This window comes from Triticum urartu, chromosome 6 (assembly GCF_003073215.2).
Source record: "Triticum urartu cultivar G1812 chromosome 6, Tu2.1, whole genome shotgun sequence".
In the NCBI taxonomy this organism is placed as follows: Eukaryota; Viridiplantae; Streptophyta; class Magnoliopsida; order Poales; family Poaceae; genus Triticum; species Triticum urartu.
Genome location: NC_053027.1, coordinates 10,074,139 through 10,080,593, shown reverse-complemented (window position 1 = coordinate 10,080,593; position 6,455 = coordinate 10,074,139).

Genomic DNA, 6,455 nt, shown 5'->3' with positions numbered 1-6,455 from the left:
CGAACCCAATATCACCGATTTGTCTTTTCTTCAATTCGGCGATCTTCATTCTGCATAATATAGTGAGGATAATTATAAATACATGCAATGAAAGAGATGAGCTATATAGAGAGACTTAATGACAGAAGTAGTAGTACTTACAGACAGTAGCAGGTGATCGTTGTTTTATCGAGGGCCAATTGATTGAAAAACTGATAGAACTCCTCAAATGGAATAGGCAACAGTTCAATTCCAACGAGGTCATGCTCCGGTTTAACTCTCGCATACAAAGTACTCCTCCCCCCAGACTCTCTGCAGATTTTCAAGTACCAATCATGTAATCTTCGCATCATCGTTGTTAAAGATTTTTCATCTTTGACGAGAGGCTTCCCGTACTCGTATCTGTGTATCTGCACCTCCATGGATCATAATGTACATCGTCGGGCAGGTAATCGTCAACATTGCCATAACCGGGCACCATCCTCGGATCGACGATGTCGCTAGGCACCTTGAGCGGGGGGGGCACGATTGCTTCGCTTGTTCGCCGAGCTGGGCAATTTGTTTCCCAGCTGCTCGTCGTTCTTTCAGCCTTTGATCACTGACTGTACTTCCCGACCGCTCCGCTTCGGCCCATGTCTTTGCAATAATGCGCTCATAGTTGCCTTTCGGCGGAGACTTGGGTGGTTTTGCCAGGGCAGCCAGAGTGCGCTTCACTTTCACCGGATCTACCTTCTCCTCCGGAGGTGGATGTCTCTTTGCTTTCAACCCTTGAAACCAGTCATCCACTTCGGTTCGCGCGATCTTCGCGTTCTCCTCCGGGGTCCTCTCGTATGGTAACTTCTCTGGAGTCTTCAGAGAAGGACCGAATCTGTATGTCCTCCCGCCTCTGGTTGTACTGCTAGACGCCGACCGAGCAGACGGAGCGGTTGTCTTCTTTACTTGCTTACGAGGCGGAGGAGAAGGACTACGACGCGCCGGAGCAGCTGGAGCGGCGGCAGGTCTCTTCCGCCCTTGCTGACGAGGCGGAGAAGGAGGAGGCTTGCTCGGGCGCGTCGGCGCAGGCGAGAAGGAGGCGGAGTGCCGCCACGCGCCGGAGAAGGAGCCGGCAGGGCCCTGATCGTCACTCGCCGGAGGAGGAGGCGGTGGAGGAGGCGGAGTGCCCTGACTCGCCGGAGGAGGAGGAGGAGGCGGAGGCGTCCAGTTCGGAAGGTTGATGAGCTCCTTCCGCCATAGGCATGGAGTCTTCAGAGCAGACCCCAGCCGAGTCTCCCCTTCACCGGTAGGGTGGTCAAGCTGGAGGTCCTCAAATCCCTCCGTTATTTCATCCACCATCACCCTAGCATATCCTTCTGGAATCGGCCGGCAGTGAAAAGTTGCGCCGGGTTCAGTAGGATAAACAGAGCCAACAGCCGCCTTGACCTTCAAATTCATCCATTGCGTCATAAGGTGGCAATTTTGAGACTCCGTGATAGCATCCACGGGATAGCTGGCAGGAGCCGTCAAGGCATGCTCCGGCTGAAGCAGCTCGGTGGAAGCCACGCTGCTTCTGCGCTGAGATGGCGGGGTAGCTTCGGGGGAGGCTTCGGCAGTACGTTTGCTGCGATTTGCTTCTCGTTCCTCTATCGCGTCTACCCTTGCTTGCAGCGCCTGCATTTGGGTCTGCTGCACTTTTTTCCTCCTCTCATGGGATTTGTAACCGCCTGCGTCCGGAAACCCAACCTTCCACGGAATGGAGCCTGGCGTGCCTCGTGTCCGTCCAGGGTGCTCAGGATTCCCGAGGGCCATTGTGAGCTCGTCGTTCTCTCTGTCTGGAAAGAACGTCCCTTCCTGCGCTGCTTCGATATACTGCTTAAGCTTACTGACTGGTATGTCCATTTGATCGTTCGTCCAAATGCACTTCCCTGTTACAGGGTCCAAGGTTCCGCCAGCCCCGAAGAACCAAGTCCGGCAACGGTCTGGCCAGTTAATTGTCTCTGGTTCGATCCCTTTATGAACCAGATCATTCTCAGTCTTGGACCACTTAGGCCGGGCTACGAGGTAGCCACCTGACCCCGTGCGATGGTGAAGCTTCTTCTTCGCAGCATTTTGCTTGTTTGTCGCCGACATCTTCTTACTCTTTTCCGATGTCTTGTGGGCCACAAATGCGGGCCAGTGATCTCTGATCTTCTCATATCTGCCCTTGAATTCTGGTGTCTCATTATTTTCGACAAACTTATTCAGCTCTTTCTTCCACCTCCTGAATAGTTCTGCCATCCTCTTCAGAGCAAAAGACTTGATTAATTTCTCTTTAACTGGGTTCTCTGGATTATCCTCAGGCGGTAGGGTGAAATTTGACTTCAGCTCAGTCCAAAGATCATTTTTCTGCATATCATTGACATAAGACACCTCAGGGTCTTCTGTAGCCGGCTTAAACCATTGCTGGATGCTTATCGGGATCTTGTCCCTAACCAGAACCCCGCACTGAGCAACAAATGCGCTCTTTGTCCGGAGGGGTTCAATAGGTTGGCCGTCGGGCGCGATTGCTATGATCTCAAACTTTTCATCCGAGCTCAACTTTTTCTTCGGGCCTCGTCTCTTTACCGAAGTTGTGCTCGATCCGGAGGGCTAGAAAAAAGAACAAAGACTTAATTAATATGTGTACATACCAAAACAATGAATGCATCAATCAGCTAGTCAGCATAGGCTTAACTAATATATATACCTGGCCGGACTCGGTTCGGTCACCGGAGCCGTCATCACGGTCTCCTTCTTGCACCGGCATTGGGTCACCGGAGCCGTCCTCATGTTCTTCTTCTTGCACCGGCATTAGGTCACCGTAGCCAGCTTGTTCACCCTCTCCTTCCAGACCATCGGTTTCGTTGAGAAACAACGAGATGGCATCACTTCCTTCTGCGATTATGTCCCTCAACAACGCTTCTTTTGTTGCTTCGTCTAGGGCGGTGTCCATAGTTTCTACAAATATTTACAACATGGCAATTATTATTCAAACATGACAGATGGATATATTAGTGCCAAACGTAGAACTAGCTACCTAATCATAGTAAGCTATCGGGAGGGGGTATATATCGACAACGACGACACTACATCTATGTCCCTCGACGACCCTCGTTCCCGATAAAAAAAAGAGGAAGAAGAAGAAAAAAAAGAGGAGAAGAAAGAATAGAGGAGAAGAACTCCTCTATTCTTTCTTCTCCTCTTTTTTTTCTTCTTCCTCTTCTTTTTTTATCCTCTTCTTCCTCTCATGTTCGAGAGGATCGCCGAGGGGTCGGGAGGTTGCGTAGTGTCAAAGGATTCAACAAAACCATGTCTTCATCATTAGGCGAAAGTAACATGTGCATGATGGTACGAAGCTCTTCAAAGTTGTTCTGGAACGGAGTCCCAGATAGGATAATTCGCTTTTTGGTACAAAGTTCAGCAAGAGCCTTCCGAATATCGCTATTTCGAAGGCCTTTGCTGAATTTGTACCAGAAGACGGATTATCCTATCCGGGACTCCATTCCAGAACAACTTTGCAGAACTTCGTACCAACATGCCCTGGTTACTTCCGGCTAATGATGAAGGCTTGGATTTCTTCAATACTTTGACACTAGGAAACCTCTCTCGACACCTCGGCGATCCTCGACCCCTCGAACCCTCGACGACCCTGGAACCCTCGACCCCTCGGCGATCCTCTTCTTCCTCTCATGTTCGAGGATCGGCCGAGGGGTCGGGAGGTTGCCTAGTGTCAAAGGATTCAACAAAACCATGTCTTCATCATTAGGCGAAAGTAACATGTGCATGATGGTACGAAGCTCTTCAAAGTTGTTCTGGACGGAGTCCCAGATAGGATAATTCGCTTTTTGGTACAAAGTTCAGAAAGAGCCACCAAAAGGCGGATTATTCTATCCGGGACTCCATTCCAGAACAACTTTGCAGAACTTCGTACCAACATGCCTGGTTACTTCCGGCTAATGATGAAGCATGGATTTCTTCAATACTTTGACACTAGGAAACCTCTCTCGACCCCTCGCGATCCTCGACCCCTCGAACCCTCGACGACCCTGGAACCCTTGACCCCTAGACGACCCTGGAACCCTCGATCCTCGATCCATAGACCCTATAGAACCCTCGAACCCTCGACCCTGAAACCCTCGACCCTTGACCCCTTAACGACCCTCGACCCTCTACCCTAGTTCCCGACCCTCGACCCCTCGGCGATCCTCGACACCCTCGTTCCCGATAAAAATTAAGAAGAAGAAGAAGAAGAAGAAGAGGAGAAGATCGAAGAAAAAAAAGAAGAAAAAGAAGAGGAGAAGAAGAAAGGAATAGTTTCTCCACTATTCCTTTCTTCTTCTCCTCTCTTTTTCTTCTTTTTTCTTCTTCTTATTTATTTCTCCTCTTCTTCCTCTCCTCTTCTTCTTTTTATTTAGTTCTCTCGACCCCTCGTCCCTCTCTCGACCCCTCGACGACCCTCGTCCCTGATAACATTTTTTTCTCCCCTCGACACCTCTCGACCTCTCATCCCACTCTCGACCCCTCATCATCATCTTCTTATTTTCCTTTTTCCACTCCTTCTTTTCTTCTTCTTCTTCTTCTTCCTTCTTCCTTCTTCCTCTTTTCTTCCTTTTCCTTATTTTACTTTTTCCTCTACACTAACCTAATTAAAATGCACTAACCTAAAATTGATATCTACTAACAAACTAAATAAAAAATTAATACATATATGAAAAAACATATATAAACAAAAAAATGCTATGAACATTATATTCATACATACATATATAGCCACATCCATTCATCATATAGCTATAAACAAAAATTAATACATATATGAAAAAACATATATATAAAACAGAGCCTTGACGGCGGCGGCTCACAACGGGGGCGGCCGGCGAGGGCGACGGCGGCGGCGGGCTCGGGGCGGCGCGGGGCGCGGGCGACGGCGGGGGCGGCAACACGTCGGGGCGGCGCGGGCGACGACGGGGCGGCGCGGGGCGCGGGCGACGACGGGGGCTGCGAGGACGTGTGCGGGGCGACGACGATGACGAACTGAATGAAATTTTTGACAAGTGTTGTAATATAGCCAAGAGCATTGGTCCCGGTTCGTGCACAAACCGGGACACAATGCCCCTTTAGTCCCGGTTGGTGCCACGAACCGGACCAAAGGCCAATTTTCAGCAGCCCAAAGGGCGGGAAGCGGCGGGCCTTTGGCCCCGGTGGGGCGGCCCAACGGGGCCAAAGGGACTAAAGGGGGGCATTGGTCCCGGTTGGTGCCACGAACCGTGACCAATGCCCCCTTTAGTCCCCCTTTAGTCCCGGTTGGTGCCACCAACCGGGACCAATGGCCTTGTGCTGCACCACGCCCAAAAGTTTAGTCCCACATCGCTAGCTGAAGGGCGCCAACACTTGTTTATAAGCGCTGGTGTGCCTCCCCATTCGAGCTCCTCTTTTATGCAGGCTTTCGGGCCTAAACTTGCTACTGCCTGTGGGCCTATTGGGCCTTCTGCGGGCCTGAATCCTGGCCCATGTAGGGTTTCTAGTCGTATTCAGGCCGTGGAGGCCCAGTAGGTGGCATTTTTTTGGTTTTTTCTTTTTTATTTCTACATTTTTTTGGTTTTTTATTTTTTTATTTCTACTTAAAACTAAATACTTACAGTTTTTTAGTGATTTCTTTTTGCTTTTAGGTCACAAAAATTATAAACTTTCTGTTAGTGCCATTAGTTTTAAATTTTGAATAGTTTAAATTTGAATTTTTAAAAATTTGTGTGAATCACTAGTTTATGAATAACTTTACTATAAAAATAGAATTTTTTTCTATTTATTTTTTATTTATACTTACAACTAAATACTTATAGTTTTTTAGTGATTTCTTTTTGATTTTAGGTCACAAAAATTATAAACTTTCTGTTAGTGCCATTAGTTTTAAATTTTGAATAGTTTAAATTTGTATTTTTTAAAATTTGTGTGAATCACTAGTTTATGAATAACTTTACTATAAAAATAGATTTTTTTTTTCTTTTTTGCTATTTATTTTTTATTTATACTTACAATTAAATACTTATAGTTTGATTTTAGGTCACAATAATTATATTCTTTTTGCTATTGAAGAATATTATAGTTTTATTTGAGTTGATCATAACATAATATTTTAATTGATTGTTTTTATTTTCATAGAAGTTTTGTAGTTCATTCTGTTTGTTATTAATTCATTCTTTGAGCTAAATGACCCTGAAATTGGAAAGCATTTAAAATCAACTCTGAAAAAGTTGAAAGTTGGGATGGTACCATAATTTATTTTCTTTTGTTTTTTGCTTTAATTTTTAATTCTGTTTGCTTTTAGGTTAGCAAAATTATAAACTTTCTGTTAGTGCCATTAGTTTTAGAAAAATTATAAACTTTTTGTTAGTGCCATTAGTTTTCAAATTTGAAAACACTTTTTTAGTTTTTTTGTTTTCTTTGTTGCTTTATTTATTTTATTTTGTGATTAACTTTACTAT